The following is a 26984-nucleotide window of genomic DNA, read 5'->3' on the forward strand; positions in this document are numbered from 1 at the left end:
CTTCCATTTCTTTCCAAACATATGTGCAGTTTGGCCTACTGGAAAGAAAATCAGGCTGGGTATCAAAAGAACCTTCCCCAGTCAGTCACAGACTAGTGATGGGACGTGGGGCAGACCATTTGGTCTTCCTGGCGATGGATCAGAATCTGTGGAAGCAGGCTCCACATTCTACATCAGGAGAGGCGCAGGTGCTGGGCCCACTCTCTGCCAGGCATTGCGTGAAGAGCCAGGGGCTGTGAGATGACCCAGATGTGGCACCTGCCATGTAGGAGACTGACACAGAAATAACACTGGCTGAGGTGGTAAGCGCGCTTACGGAGGTTCCAGGAGGCATGGGTTTGAGGCAATCAGGGAAGGCAGAAGTGGAATAGGCATTGAGGGTGTTCTAGAAAAAAGACACAGCAGGAGCACAGGCCTGGGCACATGGGATGGCTTGTTGTGAGCTAGAGGCTCTGTGGGAAGATAAAGGATGAGGCAGAACGTGGAGGGAGAGGCAGCTGGACAGGCTGGGGTGGGCACCCCGTGTCCCTGGTCACCCAGGTTTGCCTCCTAGTTCTTCCTCCTCTGCCCCCGACTCCTCTGAGATCGGAGCAGTCACACCTTATTATCTAGAAGTGGTTCGCCCAGAACTGTGACATGAACAGGAAGGGCCACTAAGACCTGTTACACTGGTACCACAAAGGTCTCAAATGGGAATCCTACAGTGTGGGGGCGAGCACCCCCCCCAACTCAGCAGGCCCTAGGGCCACACACTCCAGTACTGACGACACCTGGCTCCCTCCCCACTGTCCTGACACCAAGTCAACTGGTACGTCTTTCAAAGCCCACACTTTGCTCTGGTTTTCCCGGCCCCAGCTCCCCCAGCCCCTCTGCAACATGTCCATGTCGGCTCCTCTCTGGAGGCTCCCTTTCCCTGTGCCATGACACATCGCAGGTCTCCCACCCATCTCCTCCCTGCCCCCCACCCCCACCCAGATGAGCCCTCTCCGTGGGTCCCTTCCTGTCTCGCACTCTGCCCCCACATGCACAGCATGGCGATCCTTAGGCTCATGTCACCTTCAGCAGAGGACCACCCAATCTGGGTCTCCAGCCCTCATTCTGCCACACATCCAGTCTCACATATTTAGCCACCTGTGGGACATTCTGACCTGGATGCCTCTGTAATTGAATCCAGTGTGCCCCAAATGAAGTGTCCATCAATGTCACGTGCTTGGAAGTGCTTCGGCCCACTTGGACGTCTTTAACAGAACTGTTTCCACTTCTCCTTAAACCCCCATGGTGAATTCATCCTGCAGGTTCTTCCTCTTCAATGTCCCGCTGTCCTTTGTGACACCCCCGGCTCCTGGTCTTGTTACCTCTCAACAGAACTGCTGCAGAAGCCTGATTCTCCCTTGGGCACAAGCCTTGCTCTGCTTTTCTGCTGCACCTAGATACATTTTCTTAGAGCCGGGTCTCCATCACTACTTGAGCCAAGATCCCTCACGTCCTCCAGACTTGCAGCCTGGCATTCAATGATTTTCATGCTCTCAAACATGTTAGAAAGAATTATTTTGCCCTTTTCCTATATTACATTTTTGGGATCACGCCCCTTTCCCAGCCCCACCCTGCCACCCTTTGACAAGCTAAGAAGGCCATGGATCCTCTCCCAGAAAAACTGCAGGTTAAGTCCTCCCACTGCAACTGGGGGAGGTCACAGACCCCCGGAAGCTCATGCGTGGTTCAGGATGCAGCCGTCCCCATCCCTAATCCAGCTACTTGCTTTCCTCACACATGCCGTTTTCTGCCTTTTGGCTTTATTCATGCTCAGGCCAAATGCCCTTGCTTCCATTGTCTTCTCTGGTCACGACAAGGTTCTCTCCCTGAATGCAGACATTCTCTGTGCTTCTTCCAGGGCATATGTCACATGTGCCCGTCTTACTAGGCTGCCCTGAGGGCACTGGAAAGCAGGGAGCATGTCCTCTTCTGGATGACCCTACAGCGTGCCCATGGAGAGCGCTCAGGGAGCTTTCTTTGGCTGTAATTAAGGTAACTACTGATGGCCTCTGGTTTGTAAGAGGCAGCTAAAGTTTGTCCATTACACACTGTTTGAGAAAGTGAGAGAGAGCAACCCAGAAAGCAGGCAAATGAACACTTGGCAACTGAAGAAGGAAATGTAGTCCTCTCTCAAACTTCAAACTATGGCAACAATTAGTGAGAAAGAAAGAAGAAACACCTCCTCCATCCCCATCCTGCTCAATATGGTCCTGGGCTGGCTGAACACCACCTTCTCTGACACTGGTGGCCTCAAAGCCTTTACTGCACCCACTGCACCATCCACCTCCATCCCCCTGGGCAAGGGGGACTGCGAGGCCTGGCGTGAGGCTGGCAGGGCAAGGGAAGCCCTGAGCTTTGCTTCCCCAAGGGGCGGAGGGCGGATGAGCCCACCCTGATGAGACGCTCGTGTGGGACGTTTGGGTAGGGTCCTTGCCAACTGTCTGCCACCACGCAGGCGTGAGCATTCATTCCTTACCCTTGTTTACCTGCCACTATTCCCCAGCAGAATGTGTTTGCTGAAAGAGAGCCTGAGATTGCCAGCTGCTGGCGAACCCCAGTGCATTTTCTTTATTGCTCAAAGGATACTATGGAGTATCCCCACTGGGCAGGGGGGTGCCCACCCTCCCCCAGCCCCCACCTGCCCAGCAAGTTACGGGTGAGGGACAATAAGGGGAGAGGCTGTTGGCCCCGAGACAGGCTCCTGATGAGTGAATGGGGCTGGCTGCTGTTGGAACTGGCCCTGGGCACTGGGGGCAGGCAGCTCTCTCCCTCTCTCCATCTCCTCAGGCCCAGTCACACCAGGTCCTGCAGCAAATCTAATCAGCTCAGTTTTTCCTTGCAAACTTCTGGGTAAGGGCTGCAACAGCACATGCTCCTTAGACCAAAGGTCTTGGCAAGAGGGAGCATGCTTTACAGCAAACTCTTTCCTTGTTCAGAAAGTTCTAAAGTTTCCTGTTCTGTCCTGGGCTTTCCCTGCCAAGGCAAACTGCGTGACACCAAGGGGAAGCAGTGTGGAGAAGGGCTATTTAAAGGCATGATGCTACCAACTGTTGTGAGGGCTTCTCAGCTCAGGTCCTCATGAAGTTGGTTAAGGGAGGGGCAGGGGGAAGAAGAGGAAAATGACAACTGGCTCCCACCCATTTACAGATTTTTTTTTAAGTGCTATTTTCATTTATTTTGCTTTTTATCAGAGAAAATGGGAATGCTGCCCAGAGCATAGGCTGCCATGGGCATCAGTTATCTGTTACCCTTTAAAAAGCTCTTTGATCCAAATTATAGAATTAAGCTTTAAAGTGTAAGTGCATTACAGGGTCGGAGAGGGGTCTGCTCACCTCCTAGTTAACTGGTGGAGAGGACCTGTGAGAAGAGAGGCCCTGAGTCAGCCAAGCTCCTTACTCTGCTCTTGCTGGGAGGGAATTTATTATTATACAAGATTTAGAGTGATGTATGCCTTAGGACAAAAGAAGGTTCTGACCCTCCTCAGTGAGCACAGTCCCTTTGCTCTGGGCTTTATAAAATCACAACTCAGCCCCATCCCAGAGTCTCAGGTTGGGAGCCCAGAACTTAGAGAACTGACTCCAAGCCCAGGCCGGGAAGGTTTTCCATGAATTCTAAGCAGGAGTGGCTCAGCTCACAGCCATGACACGGAGGTAGCACTGACAGATCCCTTAGATCAGGAGTCAGGAAACTGGGGTGCTCAGCAGCTCTACCTTTCTGGGCCTCCGTCCAGGGGTAAATCTCTCCCCTTCTCTGGGTGTCAGGTGCTGGGAGCGGAGCCGGCTCATCCCCAAGGCCTGGTAGGCTGTGCAGGACAGGCAGTGTGCTGAGGGCTCCGGAGCCTGCCACTCCTGGGCTGCAGGCCTGACCCGGCTCCTGACCCGCTGTATTGCTTGGGCAAGTGACTCACCTCTTTGGCTTTAATTTCTTCAACTAAAAAAGGGGAATAATGCTTGCCTTGAAGGATTAAATGAGATGGGTACCTGGCACTAGGAGATAACCAACAGGTTCAACTGTTACCCTGGGGACCAAGCTCAGTCCCAGGGAGAGGCTCTGAGTCTGGGAACAGCCAGCACATGTATGGCTGCAGAGGAGGGAACCCCTGTGTGCAGAGAGAGGTCCTAGGGTCCCTGCCCTCCACTCATCCTTTCCCTTGAGGCTTTTTGGATCACTTCTCACTTATCATATCGAGCTGGCAGTTGGAGGCACAAAGATGGCCAGTCTCTGGGTTGGACACCCAGCCAAAGTCGTCAGAACACTGTGAGCATCGGTTGAAATCCAGTCCAGAGATGCTAGAGGCAAACCTGGGGTACCTAAGGATGAGTGTTACGGTGAGAGGCGCCTGCATGCGTGCTGTCTCCTGCCAGCCCTGCTGGGTGTGCTGCTGCGTGGCTCTGGTCAAAGGCTTGGTCAGCGAGAGGTCGCAGCTGAGGACTGGAGGTGTGGTTAAGAATCAAGGGGCTCTGGCTGCCCACGGTGGAGGATCACAGTTGGCCGGTTCTCAAGAAGATTTTTTTCTGCCCAAGGCATCGTAAACGGGAGTTAGTGGAGCAGGTGGAAAGAGCACTGAACTAGGAGGCAGGAGACACGGACAGGTTCTAGTCCAGGCCCTGGCTCGTTTTGGCATCTGGAACCAGAACTCAGTTTCCTCACCTGTAATAGGAAGATTTATACTGTAGGGTTCTGAGATATTCATATGACCTTGAGCAAGAAACTTAACGTCTTTGTCTTGATTCTTCATTTGTTAAACTAGGGCGGTCACCAAGTGCAGGAACCGTGGTGTCTGAAGCAATGGTGGTGCAGCCCGGGGCAGTGGTAGTTGTCTGGGAGGCTTTACCACAAACAGGGCAGGGTTAGCGCTGCACCCCACAGGGCTCGGAGCAGAGGCTCAGGAGCACCACAGGTGGTTCCTGAGAGGGACTAATGGCCAGTTCGTCTCAGCCATCCCTCTGCCCTCTGCCGAGGCGATGGCCATAATAAGCTGTCAGGGAAACAATGCTGGAAAATTCAATAATCCGTGTGTTCTGGGGAAGGGGCTCTGGGGCACGCGAGTCACAATCCACAGGGAAATCCTCAGAGACCTGGGCGTGAAGGCAGCTCAGAATCTCATCCACAGGGTTTCCCCCTACTGCAACTGCAGTTCATATTCATCCAGCGGATCTTTTCAAGAGAATAAAAGTCCATGAAATCAACATCTGAATGCCTGAATCAATATTGCTTTAAGAAAATGCAAACAAAAACAGGAAATAAAGCCCAAAGCAGTTGGGGGCTCTGTGGAAAGGGAAGGAATCTCAGAAAAAAGGTTTAATATTGCATGGTTGGCGCTCAGCGCTGTCGAGTGTGGCAGAAGTCACACTCCCATTTTGCAGGCGAGAAAACAGGAGCTTGGCGGATTTCAACACCTGCCCAATGTCTCCCTGATCTCAGTGCCACTGGAGCACATCTTCCCACCAGTGCTTTAACCCATGGAGGAGTGGTCTTCCTGCCTTTAGTCTCATTTACTTTTTATTTTGCAAGAGCCTCAACAAATTGCCTTTTTCCCAAACAAGACTCTGTAGTCTCTGGATTTGAGTTCTGGAATTAAAAAATATTTTTCTTTGGGCAATCATAAGATGCGCCTTATGATGTTTGCTAGAGCCAGGCTCACATGCTGGTGGGGACGGGTGGTGGGAGAAGTGGTTCAGGGACACGACCCTCATTGTCAGGAAATCAAGGAAATACAAATCAAGTCAGAATTCACTTTTGCAAATAGAGGCAAGTTCCAAAACACCTAAGGCTTTCTTTTTCCAGTTTTCTTCTGCTGCTGGGACTTCCACTGGCTCATGCTTTTAATCAGTCATATGAAAACCAACTGTGGTCTGAAAATCAAAGCCGTCCTGTAAGTGGTGCAAGACAAGTCCCACTAGTCACTCCTCGTGGTCGTGCCTTGTCCTCACTGTCCTTTATGGCCACTGTAAATACTGAGTCATTTGGGGTTACTCTCCTCGTGTCAAAGGGGTCATCCTTATCATAGGATCTCTACAAAGAGATCCAGTTCTACTCCAATGCCGCTCACCCCAAACCCTCCAGAGGCCACTGTGAACACTGCTCACCCAACTCTGGGCACCTTGGTGAGCAAGCGGCTGGCATGGGGGCAGCTTCTTTCTGGCTGTGCCCCAGGCAATGTCAGCTCGGCTCTTGGTGTGGGCTTCGAGAATAAGCAAGTGGGTGTCACTGGTTCACATACAGTCTCCCTCAGTGCGCCAGCCCAGAGCAGGCCTGGTTCATCTTTAGGGGGTCTGCATTTGTAAAACAAGAAAATTAACACACTTGAGATAGCAAGCAAAGGCTTGTATCACACTGAGGACACAGGAGGAGCACATGCTCACAGCTTTGGGCAGCGGCCCTGCTCTCAGCTGGTATCAGTCTCCCCTCTGCTGGATTCCGTGGCACATGGGGTCTCCGGCTCAGGCCCAGCCGTGGTCTGCACTGGTGTCCAGACTCTCTGTTACACTCAGGCCCCTCACCCATGACACTGTTGAGACGGTAGCTGCAGTATGTATGTGTTGAAGTAAATCAAATGCTGTTGCAGGAGGACTTTACCAACCAGCCAGCTGGGGCCCACTGCTAGACACCGAAGTATCAGGATGGACTCCGGCTCCTTCTCAATCACAGGGTATTTTTAAATGCTTAATGATCAAAATTTCCTAGTGGTTCTCTCTCCTTCTGAGGCTCTCTGAGAAGGGCTCTGGGGCCTGGCCAATTCCTCTGGGCTAGAGCAGCTTGCAGCCAGCTTCTGCAACTGCAGGCCTGAGCCTTGCTCGCAGGGGCTGTAGGCATCTCTGCTCCCTTGGCATCCCTGGTGCAGGGTATGAGCATGGGAGGAGGACAGGAGAGGGCTAGCTGGCCAAGTGAGAGGGAGGGAGAGGTGGTCCTCAGGGGCAGCCGAGCCTCCCCAGCCACAGGGCTGCCTTCTCCTCTGGGCTCCATCCCGTGTGCACGCATCTGCCCCAGTCCAGCTGTTCCCTGGCACCCCATTCTACGCTCCTTGGCAAGACCCATGGGTCATCCCATGTTGAGTACAGTGCCCAATACACAGCAGCTCAATAAATATTTCTCCAATGAATGGAAACATTTGGCTTATTCAAAGATGCACTTTAGAATCATGAAATTTTGTACAGAAAGAAACATCAGACACCACAAAGTCCAATCATTACAGTGAAGGGAAAACTGAGGGCCCGAGAAGCTGACCGTCCCTCGGACGGGCACATGGTCAGTCTGGCTGTTAGCAGAGGTCCTCTCTGTACGCCCGTGAGGGCAGAATTAGGAGATGGTTCTCCCCTAGTGCTCCTGGTGCCCACCCTCCTGAAGGCCTCACAGCAGGCGAATGAGTGAACGAAACGCCCCGAGGGGCTGACCCGAGGCCCTGGTAGGCAATCTGTGCCAGTCCCCACCTCCTCCTCACTGTCAGGCTGATGCTGTTTCCCTCGCTGAAGGAGGCGGTGTCAGTGTGGCCACTCGGGAAGGCTGGGCCCTGTGGTGGGAGGTCGGCTGAGCTGACGGGCCGCAGCTGGCTGGGCCGAGGCTGAGGCCAGACAGTGGGTGTGGGCATAAGGAATGTGGTGTTGCTGGGGCCTGGGACCCCAGAGCAGAGCCGCAGCCCCGTGCTCATCTTGTGCGCCCATCTGCGCCTGCCTGGTGTGCCTCAGATGGCACGTGCCTCGGCAGTGGGCACCTCAGGTTCTCTGCTCGCTCAGCACCGGCTCCTGCTGACAGCCACTGGATGCGCCAGGAGGAGGGTCACTCCTGCTGCCTGTCTGATGTCAGTGAGTCACTGCCAGGGTCACAGATCACCTTCCCCTTCTTAGTCAGCAAAAGGGGAGAGAGGGAAAAACCAAAGGAGGGGCTCAAAGTGCCTAGGGCACCAGGCGAGCTAACCATGTACACTGCGGGGTCCAGGCCCCAAGTCACACCCCAGCGGGCCATGTGCCCCTGCAAGGCCTCCACTGGCATGGGCACTGCTGGGCATCCGCCTCCACAGGAAAGTGGAGGACCCACAAAGAGGGAGAGGACACTGAGGAGATCAGCTCTTTGGGGAAAAAACAATCCTTTCCTCCCTGGGGGGCCTCTTTGGGGCTTTTCAGTGTTGTTTGCCTGGCTGTCAATTTGGTTTCTCCCTCTAGACTCTCAGCATCCAGAGGCCGCCCAGCTCAGGTCTTCCCCAGCTGCTCGGATCTCTGCCTGCTGCCCTTTGGGTGCACTCTGGTCACTCCAGCATTCTGGGCACTCACCCTCTTAGCTGCGTGTAGATAGCTCCCCTAGAAGATCTGGGGGAGGGCAGCAAGGATGGCACGGTCCCTGTTCTTTTCACTCAAATCTCGGCCTGGAAGCTGAAACAATACCGCCAGCGGCCTGGTTCTCAGGCTTACAGATGGAAAATGAGCAGTCCTAAGAAGAAACACTCAACGGGAAAGGATGCCAGAGGCCTCCCCTCCTGCTGGAGTGCAGTGGCCATAGCAGGAACTTCAGGAGGGCTATTCTGGACTGGGGGCACAGTGGTTCCATGGCAGGCTGGGGTGGGGGCAGATGGAGGGCCTTCTAGGCCCTCTCAATGCACTGAGGTGCACTAGACTGGGGGGCAGGAGCCCAGAAGGGGGCCCACTGGCCCTACGGTCTGCAGGTTCCATCCATACTGCCCAAGCCCAGGGCCCTGCACATGTGGTCGACAGGTAGCCCTGTGGCCCTGCATGCCAGTTAGAGAGAGGGAGGGCAGGAAGGAACGACTGAACACAAAGGAGGGACATACATACAACGTGGGTAAACGATATCACACACGGTACCAAACAGGCTGGCTCAAACAATGAGTGTCATCCATCTGGGGGTTGTGAGATCCATGTACTGGGTCCCACCCAGCATTAAAATAAAATGAAATAAAATCAGCGTGTATCACATGTGGCAAGGAGAGATTTTTTTGTGAAACTTTTGCTTCAGTTCTATGTACTGGATGAGGATATAAAATGTCTTCCTGTGGATGGAGGTAAAAGAGTCCGCAAGCCAGGAGGATAAAGGAAGGGAGGTGCTGACGACATGCTAGGCATTATGCTACTTGTTTTTATCTGTATTACTTTACTCCTTTTAATGGGCCTACTGCCAAGTAGGTATTACTCTCTGTTTTTGCCAATGAGAAACCTGCGATTCAGAGATGCAAAGTCACCTTTCTAAGGTCACACAGCTAATAGGTGGCAATGTTATTTATGATCCCAGAGCTGCTGACTCCTAAGCACACATTCTTTCCACGCCGCCATGATTCCAGTGGAAAGAGCGCTGGTGATCAAGGCAGGGGGCGGGGGTGTCAGGGCTCTTCCTCTGGATCTGCGTGTGACCCTGAATCACCCTGCCGTTTCCTCATCTGCACAGCGAGGTTGTGAGATAGATGATTTCTCAATTGCTTCGATTTGGTGACCCTCCCCATCCCAAATATCATTCTGGCTATATTTTCGGCTCCTCCGCTAAAACGCGATCACCAATAGCTCAGTAGTGGACCTCAAGAGCTACTACTGCCAACTCCTATTATACTTACATGCGTTCTTCTGAACTCTGCTAAATAGCCCTCCCTCTAGTCGGTCTGTGTGTCCAGAGGTGTTGACTGGTGGTGTCAGCCCTCATCCAAGGACCTACACTGGCTGGCTTTTCGGTAGAATTGTGACTGTGATAACAAGGGACAAAAGGGATAAACTTAACTTGACCTCCCTCGTGCTTGCCCATCTGGTTCCCCGAAGTGCCAATACCCCCTAATGGAGAGTGAGGCCTACTCTGAGTGTCTGGGAGAAGGAAGAGAGAGTGCAAGAGGGTGTGTGCAATCTACCCAGGAGCACAAAGGAGGCACCACAAACGTTCTCTAAGTCCTGAGCCCCATAAAGGCAAAGGGTACCCAGGAAATCCTTTACCACTATGGTCATTCGGCATCTTAAAACTCTCCAGGGGTGGTTGAGAAATACTATGTCTATAAGGGGCTGTGAAATGGGAAGTATTATTATTCCAACATAATCAGCTACATACTAGGAATGGGGAAGCTTGGTTTGCATTCCAGCTCTGCTTCTCACCTGCTATGCAACCTTGGATGAGCTATTTCACCTCCTTGTGCCCCAGATGCCTTGTCTGTAAAGTGAAGGGATGGCTTCTGAGTTCACTTCCAGGTCTAATATACTATTATCCATTACTGTTGTTGTTATTATTATTATTATTATTGCTTTGGTAGCAATCCAACACTTAAGCCAGAGACAGTTTCTTAAGTGGAAGTAGTAACTCATAAGTGACCCCTGCCTGTGCTTCGCTAGAGGGGTTCCCTCAAGAGCCCGTGCACTGTGCCTGTCTGAGGTTTCTATATATCTTCCCTGGCTTCCAGATAGGCCCTAGGACCCAAGAATAGATGGCCAACATCCACCCTGGCCATCTTTCTTCCATTCTTCCGACCAGTAATCAAACATTCACTTATCCTCAGACAGCTCCTGCTCTAGTAATGGGCTGGTTCCTGCAGGGATCAAGGAATGCATGTGAGCAGGGCCCTGGCCCTCAGAAGACACGCAGACACTTGACTCCCAGAGCAGCACGCTGCATGCTAACCCTGGTCAGGAGATGGGGGGGCTTCACTTCCACAGTCATGGACCAAGCCCTCCTTGGCCCACTCCTTCTTCCCGCTCTCACTCTGGAACAGCCAAAGCAGACTCAGTCTGCTTTCTTTTATGCTCAGGGCTATATGCCAGGGCATTATCCAGAAAGCAGATATCTAGCAACTTTAATGGTAATAATAATAATCTATGTTTATAGGAGGCCTTTCATCGGGGAATCTTACAGAATATCACAAACAATAATTAATTTCCTTTTGCAACTCGGGGAGCCCTATTGCTTTGCAAGGAAGGGCCCTTCTCTGAACCTGCAGCACGTTGCAGGCCTCTCCACCTACCCAAATCTACCCACTCTCAAGGCCTGGTGCAAGCATCAGCCCTCCACAGAGCCTGCGGCCACCAACTCAGTTGCAGCCATTTGTCACGCCTCTGACACCCCACAGCATGAACTGTTGAGCCGCTCAGTTGGTGCTCATCAGAGACACCCACAGTGGATGAGATCTTAGGATCCTGTCCAAGGCAGGACTAGCCTGGAGAGCCCTTCTGAGGGGCAATCCTCCAGCGCCTGCCTGGATACCTTTTGCCAGCGAGAGCTCATTGCTTAAAGGCATTTCAAATAGTTATGTTCTTTATTCTACACTGACATCTGTCCCCTGGGAAGCCCCACCCATGGGTCCTACTTTTGTCTTCTGGAATAAAACAGCCTTTCTGAATCGTCCAGGGATGCTGGCTGATGACTCCTGTATACAGGTCTACCTCTGATCACCTTTGAGTGTGGCATGGTTGCTCATAGCCGGCTGAGGTTCAGAGCGGCCTTGGGAATGCAATGGCGGGGCAGCTGAGGTCTCCGCCACGTGCTCTGGGCCCTGAGGCCAGGCTGCCTTACTGAGTGCTGCGGGCAGCGTTCCCCTCAGTGTTGCTGTCTCTGGGGCCCTGGGTCTGCCCAGCTTTAAATGCAGCTCTTTAGACGCGCCTGCTCTGGTGCAGACACTGAAGGCTTGTATGTTCATTTTTGGGTTCTGCACCCCAGTGACACAGACAGAGTCCAATTTTCTGTTGAATGATTGACTGACAGTGTCCTTCCTTCCTTCCTTAACATCCACCTCTGGATCTGCGTGTGACCCTGAATCACTCCTCTGTTTCCTCATCTGCACAGTGAGAGAGTGAGATAGATGATTTCTCTGTTGTTTTGATTTGGTGACCCTCCCCATCCCAAATATCATTTTAGCTATGTTTTTGGCTCCTCTATTAAAACTGAAATTACCAATAGCCCAGTAATGAGCTTCAAGAGCTACTACTGCCAACTCCTATTATACCTCCATTCATTCTTCTGAACCCCACTGGCCGGTTTGGGTGTCTCCACCTATTGGGCAATAGATGTCAACTGCAGGCCTGGTTTTTGGAGACCAAGGCAGACAAGAACCTGTTTATTACTTCTTATTTTCCTTTCCTTTCTTTTCTAGCCCCCTTTTTTTTTTGTTTATCAGAATAAATACCTGGTGCTAAGCTTGGGAAAAGGATGCAACAACTGCTGAGCTGGGACCTGACACAAGGACAAGAAACCACAATCTTCCTCCTGTCCAAGGAGTTAAGGCTGGGGGGCCTTGGGATTAGGGTGAAGGGTGGAGAAGCAAACAAAATCTTTTGATAAGTTTATTTCAAAAAGCTAGATCTTCTGGGGACACAACTCCCGCGAGTGACTTTTGGGTCCTTGATGGTAGCTTTATGCCTGAAAAGACAGCTGCCCTCCCTCCGCCAAGATTACAGGGCTGGGGTGAGATCTTTCTCACAGGGCCTTACCACGGCAGGAATGTTGAGCATGCACCGAAGGCTGTTGTTTTCCTAAAACCTACACCCTTGTGACCCTGAAGTTTGGCCTGTGGTGAGAGAGCCTCATTCTGCTTTGACTTTATACTCGTCCTACTTTCTGGCTTGGATTTGGCCTGGGTTGTTGACGATTGGGGGTGATTTGGGAAAAGAAAATGGGTAATTGTACGGCAAGGAGAGCACCCTGCAGTCATCTCTACCTGATGTAGAGGAAAGAACATGGATTTTGGACTCAGAGCTGAATTCAAATACGAATCTGCCACTTAGTGCCTGTGTGTCTCTAGGGAAGTTATGTAGCCTCCCTCAGTTCCAGTGTATTTCTGTCTAGTGGACCTGCAGGACTCAAGTGGTTGTTGTGAGGCAGCAGGGGCACACAGTAAAACTTAAACCATGCTGGTTTCTTTTTCTGCCACCTTCCACTTCCATCACATGGCTACATGAACATACTCTGAGGAACTCCTCTTTCGCTTTAATTCAATAAACATTTATTTAGCCTTTCTATGGGAGGGCCTGGAATACCTGAGGCCACTGCTTAAATTCTGCCTACAACTAGAAGGCATTCAATATTTATTGAATAAGGAAATGAACTAACTTGATACTTGGTATTTTAGTTTATAATAAGCTCATTTTAATCCAAGCAACTGTCATGTGTATGAGATAGATACTATTACTCTATTCCCATTGGATACATGAAGAAGGCGGCTTGGAGACAGTCAGTACCTTGCTCAAGGTCAAGTGTGTGATAAAGGCAGAATGGGGTCTGGGTATGAGCCAGTGCCCTGTGACAGCAAACTGCCAACCCTGGAGGTTCTTCTGTGCCTCCTGTGGCCACAGGCTTGGAGCAGAAAGGGCATGGCGCTGGGGCACCCACGGTCCACTGGAAGGGCCTGCTGAGCACTGCACCCAGCCCCACGTCTGGATGTGGCATCTGCAGCTAAAAGCGAGGGGCACCATCAAGAGCCTGGTGATGTGGAGTAAAAAAGTTTTTAAAATCAGAAATATTTGCTACCTTGGAAACTTCTGTACCCATGGAGAGTTCATAAAGGCCTTCTCAAAACCACTCTAACAACACACCCTGCAGAGCTGGTGTCCCAATGGAATGTCATCACTGCACACACTGGACAATGGGTAACCCAGCGCCTCGGGAGCTAAGTTAGTCCTCACCACTATGAGCTCTTCTATTCTGGACCTTGTAACATATTTATTTGTGCTGTGAGCGTATTACCTCTGAGATATAATGGCATGGAAAATCATGTGCATTCCTTAAGCTGAACCAGTTTTAGGTCAGAAGTTGGCAAAGCAGAGCCAGGACATAGATTGTCCTAAATAAGCACCTAAACTAGATTTGAGCCTAGAGTGCCTGCCTGCTGGGAGAGGACCAAGCCTCTGTGCTCTCAGCCTTGGGGTACCATCTTCCAGCCCCAAGACGCCAAGCCACCCCAGCACTGCCGCACTGCTGATGGGGACAGGCATTAATGCGCATGCCAAGCACCAGCCTAGACTGCCGTGGTCTTGAACTGAGGCCGAGCACAATTAAACTGCTGTTGGCCAGCAAGGCCCCTGCAAGAAGACCCGCAGTGCTCTAAACTGCCAGGCATCGGGAGTGGCTGCTGCCTTTGGGAGCGGAGCTTCTGTCCTGCACAAAGGTGTCCAGGCAAGGAAGCAAGTAGGGGCTGAAATCTAACCCTTGCTGCATTTGCTAAGCTGTGCGCTCTCTCAGGGCTATATGCCTAGAGAAAGGGAGACAGGTTTTCTTATCCAGAGCTGTTAGTCTTTTTTTCTAGTTTGTACAGAAGTTCTTTATGGGCCAGGGTAGCCCTGATAAGAGATCATTCAATCTGTGCTTTGGATGCCCTGCTATTCATCTGTAACATTGGTAGCGGACTCTTGTCATTGGGATGCAAATTTTACAAATTAGGATCTTGTTTGGCTGGCACTGGGGGAAGATTAAATACATTAGTTTTTTTCTAGTCTCTGCATCTTTTTAAGGCATCTTCAGGACCTATTCCTGTTTTTCTCACCAGCCACCAACCCACCCCACCATTTTGAGCTACACCTGCTCTGTCCCCTGCTCAAACTCGGAGACAAGGCAAATACAGACAGACCAGGGGTGGGGTGGGTCTGGGTAGCCACACAAGTTCTTTTAGCATTTAACTCCCTTTCCTGCTATGGGTATCAGGAAGAAGAATCGTTCTCTTCCAGGTGGGTACAAATGGGTGTCCTACTCTGCCCCATGGCACTAAATGCAACCGTACCTACACAGCTGGGGTGTCTCTTTTCCAAGACTGGAGGACACCATGGATGCCACAGCCATTAGACCAATAAGCAAATACAGACATACAGCAAAATAAACTCTGTAAAAATACAGTAAAATAAGTCCCCACCCTTTGTATATTTCAACAATGTCAAAACATGCTTTGGATTAACTGCTATGGAAGAGAGAGGCTCCCTTCTAGTGAGCCTCTTACTACTTACTTCTGGAGCTCTTGCCATAAAAGAATTGCCACAAGTTCAAAAGCCACTGGAGGCAGCTTTGAAAATCCTGAAGAGCGCCTAGCTCGGGGATCAACGAACTTTTCTGTGAAGGGCCCAGTAGTAACCATTCTCAGCTTTGCAGGCCTCGTACTCTGGTCTCTACAATTCAACTCTGCCCTTGTAGTGACAGCAACCATGGGCAATACATCAATGAACAGACGTGGCTGTGGTCCAGTAAAACTTTACTTATAAAAATAGGCAGCTGGCTCAGGCTATGGTTTGCCAATTCCTTATCTAGTCCAACCCTTCTATTTGTAGGGGGGGTGCAAAACGACTCCTTTACAGTCACAGGCCCCACCCTAGACCATCCCAGACCAAGACCTGCACGACTTGGCAGGAAGAACAGAGATACCACTGCCGACCTTAGAGCCACCAGTGTGGAAAGCTGAACTAGCCACTGGGATAACTGGAGATTCTGATATGCCTTCACCAGACAAGACCAAAATGCAAATGGAAAACCACAGGTTAAAATCTAATAGGATTGGGAAAGACAACACACATATCAAGCTTGTTTTCAGAGATGTAACCAGAGGATATATCCTCCTAAGAATATGTTGCTAATGTTCATTCATCAGTTAGACTCAGGCACAGTCTTAAAATGCCTCTGGTGAAGGGCTGGAAAGAAGGGAAACAAGGACCTGTAAAGCTACTGGCTTTGTGAACAGTATGAGAGGAAAACAGCAAGTTCACTTTTTCCAGTCAGCAGCTAGTCAAACATCTAACAGTACATAAATGGTCAGAGAGGACAAACCCCCTTGTCCAGGGTTGAGAACAGGTTGTTTTGGCTGTCAAGCATTTTCAAAACAAGTTTTCTTGGTCTCGTGACAGGTTGTGGCAAGAACAGGAAAACAGAAAGAGTGGAAGATCCCGATTTCTGCTCCAAGCACCCCCGTGGGCTGGCTGTGCCCGCAGTCAGGGCTTGCTTTCAGAGTGTGAGCATAAAGCCGGTCTTAGGGCTGATACCACCTTGCCAGTGACACCATTTAATCGAGTGATCCCTCTAAGAACTCTCTGGCAGCCAGATAATCACTCTAGTCTGGGAGGAGTAGGTCAAAGTCACTCTTAAGCCCAAGGGAGCTGTTGTGCTCAAACCTACGCCCTGCTTTGTGTTAATTTTCACCTCATGTTACGTGGACAAATTATACCTCTGAAACTGAGGTTAAAAGCTATCTGCTTTGAGGTGGATTTTTCCATCCTGACCACAGAGCACTTGGTCAGGGTGGGGCAAAGAGATCAGCAAGGAGGCACTAATGGGGAGGGAAAGGATCAAGCCAGTCTTTCGAAAGTGCCATTAACTCCCTACCAGTTCTCGCTCTTGGGGGCTTAACAAACTCTGCCTGAAGGAGGGGATGAGTCAAGCATAGAGCTGAGTGTGGCCACACTGCAGGACACAGTCAGGCAGAGACCTGGGGACTGCTGATATCAAGGAGTCCAGAGAAAAAGTCTAGAAATTAACCAAGCCAAGTGTGCTGGGAATTTTCAGATCCTCAAAATTCTTACTGAAGAACCCAAGGTAGCACACCGGGGCTAAAATTCAGACGCAAAATCTGAACAGTTAGTTGTGTGATCTTGGGCAAAGCCCTTCCCTTCTCTGGGTCTTATTTGTTTCACTTCCAAAGGGAGGCAGGTAGCTTGTCCTCCCAGCTCTATAGCGTGATCCTCAGGCTCTCCAGGTAGGGAGCATCTGGTCAGTCACTGTCACAACTGCTGTGGCCATCTCGCGGCACCCACAGCACAAGGGACAGCTCAAGTTCCTGCTTTGACCAATGTTTCTGGAAGAAACTGTGGTAGAGGGTTTGCTCTTTCCATGAGACAAGTTATCAGACCACAAAGGCTGTCTTCATTCTGCCAGTTGTCTGCAAGAATGTTCTGAAGAGGGCCAAGGACATGTGAAGACTGGTACAAGACACCCTTCCCTGCTTCACCCCTACTCTCATCCCCAAACACACACAGTGGGACCCATCGCATTTAACATCTCTACCCAGGAAGTGGTTTGAAGGCCCTGCCTAAAGCCTCCTGTGCGGAGCCGTCCTTACAGAGAGAAGCAGCCCGGAGGCTGAGGCATCCCCTCCCCCAGGCACACGGTTGTTCTGACTGGTTCTTGGGCTGTCCTTCCATACAGGATGCCCACTTAAACTTCAGTTTCGGATAAACAACAAAAAACTTTTTTAGTGTAAGTATGTCCTAACTATTGCATGGGATATATTTATACTAAATGATTTGCTGTTTATCTGAAACTCAAATTTAACTGGGTATATTGTATATTTAATTGCTAGAACTCGCAACCCTAACTCTGGGGAATAAGAGTGGGTATTTGGAAGCCCTGGGCATTCAAGTGGCAAAAAGGGGCAAAAAGGCCCAAGACAAACATTCCTTTAGTGTTCTTCCACAGGTGTGACCATGGAACTTAGTTTTTACTGCTTTTCTTAATATCTCAAAGTCCAAGAAGAATCTATTATGATTTATATGTACACTAAGGCAGATCATTGTACCAATATGTAATTTATTAATTTAAGGCAATCTCATTGCCTACAGAAAAGAAGGCCAATGTCTTAGCATGGCAGTAAATAACAACAGGTACCACTCAATGAACACCAACAATATACCAGGCATTTTACATCATTTCCCCACTTAACACTCACAAGCCCCTGAGAGAGAGGACTGTTATCCTCAGGTACAGATGAGAAAACGAACATTTACAGAGCTAACAAAATACAACTAGGAAGTTGCAGAACCACAGTATGAATTCTGGTTGGTCTGATTCCAGAGCACATGTTCCCTCCCCCCTTCAGAACTCTACTACTTGCCTCTTCTCCTTCCTTCTCTCCCGCCTCCATCACTGTTATCCTCTTCAGTGTATACTGGCTCCCTCTGGCAGGAATGCCCTCCATCCATCTCTGCACATTGAATTCCTACCCTTTCTCCAACATCAGCTTCCTTGATCTTAGGAAACAGCCATCATCTCCTTTCCTACTGTGTTTCACTTGTGTATTGTACATGTTGCTGCCTTACATGAGAGCTATTTATGTAGAATTTCCATCCTGCCTCTAGTGCAGTAAAGGAAGGGATGGTGTCCCACGCATCACTTAACAGAGTGCCTGATACCTATTTTGAACTCAACAAACAAACATTTGCTGAGTGACTGAATGAATGAATGGGATAAGTGCCGGTAATCTGGGGAAAACCTAGTAGAAATGTCTGCCACTACAAATCCACACTGGGGCACACCACAGCGGAGTGTCGACCAAAGCAGAGAGCCTGGAGACTCAGGTTCCACACTGACCGCTCAGCTCAGATGCCTGGCGAATGTGGGATAACTTGGGCAACAAACACACTGAAGACAGGCAGGGCAGTCTGGGAACAGAATGCAACCAAAATGTTGGGAAGCCTGAGTTGTATTCTCAGGTCCTACACTAAGTTCCTCTGTCATCTTGGGCAAGTTATTTCCATTTGCAGGTCCTTGGCTTCACAATCTGTAAAATAGTGTATTGGCAGTACCTGTCTCACAGGGTTGTTATGACAATTACAGGTTTTAAGTATAAAGCATTTAGTGCTGTGCTGGCACACTGTAGGTACTCAGTACAAATTCATCATTATCATCTATGAGATGATCAGGAGGGACTAGATAATCTACTATCATTTATTTTGAGAAAAACAACATAATCACAGCCTTTACATATATGTTTCACTGTTTGGGACAATTGGAATGATGACAGTTTAAAGATGATCTGATCCCCAAAATTATCAAAAATGGAAAATTTCAGGTGTCTAAATTTTAATTTTGATTTTCAGAAGAGCTACAGGGCTTCCTGCTTTGCAGTTCTGATTCATGCTCAGTGTACTAAATAGTCAATGCCATGGATGGCTCTGTTGTCAGGAAGGAATCTCAGCCAGTCATGGACTGTTCCAAGAATCAATCAGCAGGCTTTCTAGTTAGGCTCTCTAAAAGGAGTGGGTGAGGTTTAGACCTGGAGAGTAGAAACCCTGTGTGTGTATGTGTGGTCCCCTCTGCACATACTCTGTATAAAGTGTAGGAGGCTCTAAAATGTTTGCTGAACAAATTATTAGCAATAGCCGAACTGCAGAAATATTGTTATACTTGATTCTTATCACCACGGCTGTTCTAAAGCCTGTTTAAGTAGCCATGGCATCTCCACCTGGCCTCTCAGCGCTGACTGTCTGGGGTACACAGGAGGCAAAGTCCTTGTTCTCCTCAGCAGTGGCTCTGCACTGAGGGCTACCCTAGATCAGCCTCACTTCTGCTTTCCTGGTTTTCTTTTCCATTAAGCATGAGTAAGTGCTAGAGGTGCTGTCTGTCTGGGAAGAGAGGAGTCACTGGGATTTTTTGTCCTCTTCTCCATGTGCAGTCACCCTGCTGATTTGGAGGCAACCGTCAAGCAGTGTCTTTCCTCCGCCTGCTCCATCACAATGCTCCCTTTCTTCTTTTGCTCACTGATTCTAGTAGTAAGTTCGGCCACAGGAATGTTTACCTTCCCTTAGAGGTACTCAGTGCCAGGTCTTTATGCTCTCAGAGGAGGTATTTCTGCTCAAGAAAACCCTGGGCTTCCCCGTGGCTACAACAGTCCTCAGCCTCTCAGGTGAGCCACTAGGAAGAAGGGTCCCTGGCAGGCTACTCCATGGGGAGGTGGGCGGTACGTGCACGCAGATATGCTAACCTCCAGCCCCTGGCCCCACTGTGCTGCTCCAGTGAGCAAGGGAGGAAGAAACAGGCAGAGTAAAGGTGAGAGGTCAGAGGCGGCTTGGGCTGGGCCCTTGACCAGTGAGCAGGGCCTAGGATTCTAATCTTAGTACCGTATAGCTTTGAACAAGATTTTCCAGGAAATGAAAATGATTAATTGAATGTCAAGTCTATGTCAAACACTGTACTAAGGGTTTTATACCAATTACTTCATTTAATTCCTACCACACTGGTTAATGCTTACCATACTTAATCCTGGCTGTTCTAGATGACTGCTAAGGTTCCTTCCATGTTCCATGTCCTGAGACTGGTCCCCACTGTCACACTTACCTTTTTTAGATTCATTCTTGCTTGGACACCCAACTTAGCTCTGCCAATGGCTGTGCAGTTTGCAGACCACTGGAGTAGTGGTAACTGTGTCAGTATTTGCTCCTATTTTCTGCTCATCTCTATAAAGCTTCTATTTTAACAGGTCAGGAATCTAGTTCATTTTCACAGGTGGCCCCTGCGCTGAATGATCTGACAACAGACAAGACAGAGTCCCATTTCTGCAGAAGCAAGGCCTCTGCTTGTCATTAATGATGTGTACAGAATGAAAGTCCTGATTGTTCTTTGATGCCTCCATTTTTTCTAGAATTCATGTCTTAATGAGGAGCAATAGAAACAAGCAGCTTAGCCCTCCTGCCTTGGCTAGACTCCACATCACACATGACAGCCCTGAGCAGCCCTCGCGGCACCTGTCAGAAACCAACATGCCCATCTGAACAGTCAAGCCTAATTCCCAAGAAGCTGTTTTAACTTGACATCTGAAAATGTATTACATCTAGAATTATTTTCCTGGGTGTGTGTTCAGGGCATATGTGTGCACGTTCCGCGACTGAAGTGTTCTATAAATATCAGATACGGGTTGTACAAAAAAGAATCACGTACATAGTGTACTTAATTCCATTTAGTAATGTTTTCAATTTGTGTCTGACCTCTGGCAAGAGAGATGGAATTTTCTCCACATGAATAAAAAGTATGCTAAACTACCTTAAACATAATTTTCACTTAAAATCCCAGAAAAATATTAGACTTGGTGATCATCAGCTTAACTAGCCCAGTATTTTTTAGATGAGGCCCAGAAAGGTGCAGTGTCTGTGCCAAGATCACACAGGAAATTAATTATGGTGCCCAGATGAGAACCAGGTCTCCTAATACCAGACCACTATACTTTGCATTTTTTTCCTTACTGTAACATTTCTTCTTCCAATAGTTCAAAGGCAACTCTGACTCCATTAATAAGTAGTTTCTACTTCGCTATTATTAATTATTCAAAACCAAGTCCTCTACCCTTTGCTTTCTGACTCTGTAAGACATCTATCCATTTTTCTAAGAAAGAAAATTCATGATCATCGCTCACGGACAAGGAAGTAGCCGTACTTGGTGACAATGAACATTTTCCCAATGCCTAGCAGAGGGTCAAACCCAAGCCTGAGCACACAGTAGCTTTCACAACAGTACAACTAGGTTAATCTCCCCCAAAAAGATGTATTGATCTGCTAATTATTCTTTTCATGTGTGGCTTCTTTTGGTCTGCGTGACTGAGACCAGAAAGGAAACCCTTATCTTTTTTTCTGCTGAGGAAGTGGGTGGACAGGGGAGTGGAGTCCTCAAAGGGCCCTCAGAGTGGCCAAAGAGTGCAAAGGAAGCCAGGGATGCAGGCCTAGGGGTAGCACGGGGGGGAGCCTGCAGGGAGGGAGTGCTGTCCCCCTCTGTGCCCAGGCAGCCTGCTCTGCACAGGCAGGAAGGCTGCTAAGCAGTGGACTCCAGGAGGAGGGCTGTATTAGCAGTAATTGATGGCCAGGCTTTTTAACGGAGCTTATCATTTCACAGCAACAGATGTCAGTTCTAATAAATAACATGTTCTCTCTGACCTATGCAATTTGGAGAGGATGCCTGGATTGCAGGGTGATCTGGACTCCTCCAACCTCTGTTGCTCTCTCTTTGGAAAGGAAAACAAACCAAATCCCTTGAAGCTACTTTTCAAAATGATTATCTTGGAGAGTTCAAGGATCCAATAATTCCATGTTATTCATTTGCTTCATTTTTCTCTTCACAGCTTCTGTGTTTCTAAACCTCAGGGACAGAGGGGTGAGCTTGCCCATGCAGGAACCCAGGCATGTGGATGAGCGGGAGGCTCTGGCCAACTCAGCCTTCCCCAGTTTCTCGGTGGGCTCACCATCACTGCTCCTTTCCTATCTTCTCAGGGTACTTAGATCACCCAAGCTATGCCTGCCTGGGACTGGAAAACTCCCTCTTCTCTCCAGAGGGGAGTTCAGGAAGAGGTTGGGATTTTTTGTAAAGGGACTATTCCTAGGAAACTCAAGGCAAAACAAAAGATAAGGGAAAACCGATGAATCACAGCAGGAGTTGGGCCTGTAGGTCCTGTCACTAAGGTCTGACCCCAGAGGGGCCCCTTACAGCAGCACTTCCTGGGAGCCCGGCCCTGGCTGCCTTAGTGCTCTCCCCTCTGCCGATTACTCTTCCTGCCTGGAGTGGCCTTGCAGGGGGGATGTGGGGTGAGCAATTGCAGCTGGCGATTGGTGAGCAATTCTTACCCATGGGCACCTGATGGGAGCTCCAGAAATACAGTTATAAAGGAGAGGGATGGGGGTCAGGGGAAGAGAAAGGGGAGTCGTGGTCCAGGGAGAGGGAAAGGGTTGCAAAGTTCCGGCCAGGGTTTCCCCTAACACGGTGTCTGGACACCTGGCCTCCACAGCTGGTTCAGTCAGGGCTCCCTGAGGCCAGCTTGCCAAGCACAGGGACTGCACAGAGTGGCCTGACCCTGCAACTAAATCTCAACAGAAATAAAGCGTAATTTGAGCTGCCTTAAGGAGCTACCAACAAGGGAGCAAACAAGGGAGTGATTAATTTCTAGAGAGACAAACACATGAAAACAGGTTCACATTATAACCACGTATGCTGCATAAACACCCCTCCTCCAGCCCTACCCTAAATCCCCAAAGAATTCTCAGGCCTTAGGGCTCCTGGGGCCATATTGTGAAATACCCTCTAGAACTGGGATTCGCACACTGTGCTCAGGGCATCCAGAGGGGCCTCAGAAGCCACAGTAAGGGGCAGGGATGGGGAGAAATCAGGTGGGGACATCTAATGCCTTCTCTTGAATCAAGGAGAGGAGACCTATTTTTATCTGTTTTATTTAGAGGACTAATGCATAAGACTAGATTACAGCATTTGGCAGCTAATGGGAAGTCTGAAGAAAATAGTATCTTTGGGAATGCTAAGGTATTAACAAGGAAGAATAATTCAAATAGTCCTGAATGTACAGTTTTTTTGATTCTTTAAAGACAAAGTTATTCTGCAAAGACAAGTGGATGACAAATAATAAAAGTATGCATGATGAAGAGCAACATAAGGGAAATTATGGACTGCTTCGGGAACATTTGGGTACGTTTCTAAATAAGAAAATAACATCTTTCTGACCTTGAGGCAAGAAGGGAAACAACAAATGGTTTTAAGAGGTTCATGATGAATTACTCCCACGTGTTGACTGAGAAGCTATTTTTTGAAATTATTTAAGTAATCCCATTTATAAAACGATTTAATGCAGTAGGTGGTTTTGGGGTTAAATTCTATTCTAAGAACCTACTCAGGCCTCTACTACCAACCTGATGCTTTATATAATGAAGATCATGGAAAATTCACTCTATTCATAGATTTATTAGACTACAAAAGGTTATAAAACTCATGATTCTATCATCAAGACAGATCTAAAGCTACATACAAGATACCGAGGTAGGTAACTAGTGGATTCAGTGTTTTTTTTAAAGTGATAGCTGGTTTTATATAGATTAAACAACTGAAGGATGGATTTTTCTTCCCCACTTTTCAAACCGGCTGTGCTGGCACCAAGAAGATATTATTACAGGTGATGGCAACTTTGGATGGGCAGCCTAGAGCTTAAAAATCTCTGGCCAAGCTCCTGAGGTTCGGGATTGTTCAGTGGGATGCAAGTGAAGTGCAATGCTGACTTGGCCATCTTTTAATTAAACATCTCTTTTTTCCTCCAGGGATGATGACACTGACAGTTAACCCTATGAATGCTCACATGCCAGACACCATGCTGGACTATTCGCCTGCATTACTTCAAGGAGTAGACAGAATTCTAAGATGGCCCTTCTGATTCCTCACTCCCAGGTGTGCCTCTCCTGTATAACCCCCAGGACTTTGAAAATGATGATTTCATTCCTGTAATTGGATTATATTATATGGAAAGAATGGCTTTAAGAAAGAGAGATTAACTCATAGGTTGATCTAATCAAATGAATCCTAAAAATCTGCACCTACAAGTCAGTGACATGGAAGTCAGAGATTGGAAACATGAAGATTTATCTGATGGACGACTGCTGGCTTGATGATGGAGGGTCCCCTGTGGCAGGGAGTGGCATCCAGCTGACATCCAACAAGGAAACAGGGACCTTAGTCCTATAACCCCAAGGAACTGTCTGCCAACGATCTGAATGTGCTTGGAAGAGGACCTAAGCCTCAGATGAGATAGTCCAGCCAGCACCTTGACTTCAGTTGTCTGGGAAACTGAACAACCCAGGAAGGTTGTATTCAACTCATATGCCATGCAAAAAAAAGAACCTAAGAAAGCTGGTGCAACCAGTTTAATATCAGACAACACAGACCTGAAGGAGTATTACCAGAAGCAGAGAGTCATTTCACAATGAGAGAAGGGTCCATTTATCAAGAAGACAACTCTGACTATGTATTTATGTAAATAACAATTTAAAAGTAAATTAACAATGTAAACAACAATTCTAAATACATATATACTTAAATAACAACACTTCAAAATACAAAAAGCAAAAATTGACAGAAATAGAAGGAGAAATAAATAGACAAATCTAAAATCAGAGGTGAAAATTTTACCACTTCTTTTCAGTAACTGATATACTAATAAGTAAAAAAACAACAGTAAGGATAGGGAAGAGTTAAATAACACTAATTTCAAGTAAAACCAATGACCGAGGCTTCCATTCTAAGAAGCTTAAAAAAAAAACAAATTAAAGTGAAAAATAAGTAGAAGGAAGGAAATAATAAATGAAAAGCATAAATTAATAAAATAGAAAACAAACCATGGATAAAATCAACAGTCAAAAGAATTCCTTCTTTGAGGAGATTGGTAAAATTGATAAACCCCTAGCTAGACAGTTTTAAAAGAAGGGGAGAGAAAAAATCAGAGTGCTGTTATTAAAAAAAACAAATTTTTAATACAAGGAATAAAAGAGGTTTTATCACTATAACTCCTACAGATATTAAAAGGAAAATGAAGGAATACAATAAAGGTTCTCATGCTACTCAATTCTTAACAACTTAGACATGATGGGTAAATTCCTTTAAAAACATAAATATGCAAGTTGCTAAAACTTAACACAAAAAGAAAAAAAAATCGGAATATTGCTGAATTTAGTAAAGACATTGAATTTCTTTCCACAAATAAAACTCACTCAAACATTTAGAAAAAAATAGTCCCAAACCTACATAAACTCTTTCAGGAAACAGAGGAGGAAGGAGAACTTGCCAATTCATCTTATGAAGCCACTATAGTGCTGTTACTAAAATGTGACATGGACGTGCTGTTATTAATATCTGACATAGACAACACAAGAAATTTCAGACCAATCTCACTCATGAACACAGATGTAAAAATCTTAATACAGTTTTAGCAAATGAAATCTAGTAATATAAAGAAGGATAAACTATCATGACTAAGAAGAGGTTATTTATCCTTAGAATGCAAGGTTGGTCCAATACTAAAAAGTTAATATAATAGACCACGGTAATAGAATAAAGCAAAATCATAATATTATGTCCAGAGATGCATAAAGAGCACTCCATAGAATTCAGCACCCATTCATAATAAAAACTCTTAGCAAAGTAGGAATATAAAGGAATTCCTTCAATCTGATAAAGACATCCATGTAAAACCTACTGCTAACAGCAACTTAAATGTGGGAATGAATATAAGGCCAGATACCTGCTCTCACCACGTGTGTACAATACGGTACTGGAGATCCCAGTCAGTGCAAGTAAGACAAAGAAATTACAAAACATAAAGATTACAAAGATTGCAAAGAAATAAGTAAAGCTGTTAACAGACTATATGGCTTTATGTTTAAAAAACTCTAAGAAATCTACAAAAAAGCTACTAGACCTTAGTGGTAATAGTGAATTTGGCAATGTCTCAGGACACTAAGTAACAGAGAAACATCATTTGTACTCCTACATACTAGCAATAACCAGGAAGTAAAATCTAGAAAACTATCATTTACAATAAAAGCAAAAACATTAAAACAGATGCAAGAGTTCTACATTGAAATCTCAAAACATTACTGAAAGAAATTAAAGGCCTATAAAAAACCATGTTAATTGATTGGAAGACTCAATATTGCTAAAATGTCAATTCTTCCCTTGTAGATCTTGGCAAACCAGAATTGGCAAACTGATTCTAAAATTTACATGGAAATGCAAAGGCCTAGAATAGCCAAAATACCTTTTAAAAAGAACAAAGTTGGAGAATTTACATTTCCTGATTTTAAGAAATGTTGGTATTGGCATACAAATAGAAAGACAGATAGATGATTCGAAATGAGTATCCAGAAATAGACCCAGTCATACACGGTCAATTTGTTTTGACAAAGGCATGAAGGCAATTCAACCAGGAAGGAACAGATTTTTAAACAAATGTCACTGGAATACGTGAATATATATAAAGAAAATTAACTCCAGCTTCTACTTCAAGCCATACAGAAAAATTACTTTGAGGTGGATCACAGACCTGAATGTCAAACCAAAGCCAAAGCTTAGTAGCTAGAGAAAAAACACAGGAGAATCTCTTCACAACCTTGTGGTAGGCAAATAATTATGAGGATACAAAAAGTTGGGGGTGAGGAGAATAACTGGAAAGGGTAGCAGGTAATTTTGTCAAAACTCCATCAAAAGATATACTTAAATCTGTTCACTTCATTTTATGTAAATTATACTGCAATAAATACCTTTAAAAAGACACATAAGCAAAGCCCTTGCCTTCAAAGAACTCACAATTCAATTACAGAAATGAGATATATACACAGATGTGAAATATCAAAGAATAATACAAAAGGGATTTCAAAGCAGTACACATAGTCCCCAACTTACAATGAATGGTTTGACTTACCATAAAGATTTTTCAACTTTATGGTGGTGCGAAAGTGATAAGAATTCAGTAGCAACCATACTTC

The 26984-nt window shown here is 47.3% G+C and overlaps 1 protein-coding gene and 1 long non-coding RNA gene across 5 annotated transcripts in view; one reads left to right on the forward strand and one right to left on the reverse strand.

Moving 5' to 3' along the window:
- LOC130682618 (uncharacterized) overlaps positions 1-26984 on the forward strand; it is a 46823-nt gene that overhangs the window by 11000 nt on the left and 8839 nt on the right. Inside the window, exon 2 of the long non-coding RNA XR_008995902.1 lies at positions 23769-23895. This is a non-coding gene — a long non-coding RNA (uncharacterized LOC130682618). The remainder of the gene's footprint in view (positions 1-23768; positions 23896-26984) is intronic.
- The window catches only part of BABAM2 (BRISC and BRCA1 A complex member 2), a 405600-nt gene that overhangs the window by 773 nt on the left and 377843 nt on the right, over positions 1-26984 (reverse strand). The gene's annotated exons all lie outside the window — the stretch shown is intronic.

The sequence above is a fragment of the Manis pentadactyla genome, chromosome 2 (assembly GCF_030020395.1).
Source record: "Manis pentadactyla isolate mManPen7 chromosome 2, mManPen7.hap1, whole genome shotgun sequence".
Taxonomy (NCBI): Eukaryota; Metazoa; Chordata; class Mammalia; order Pholidota; family Manidae; genus Manis; species Manis pentadactyla.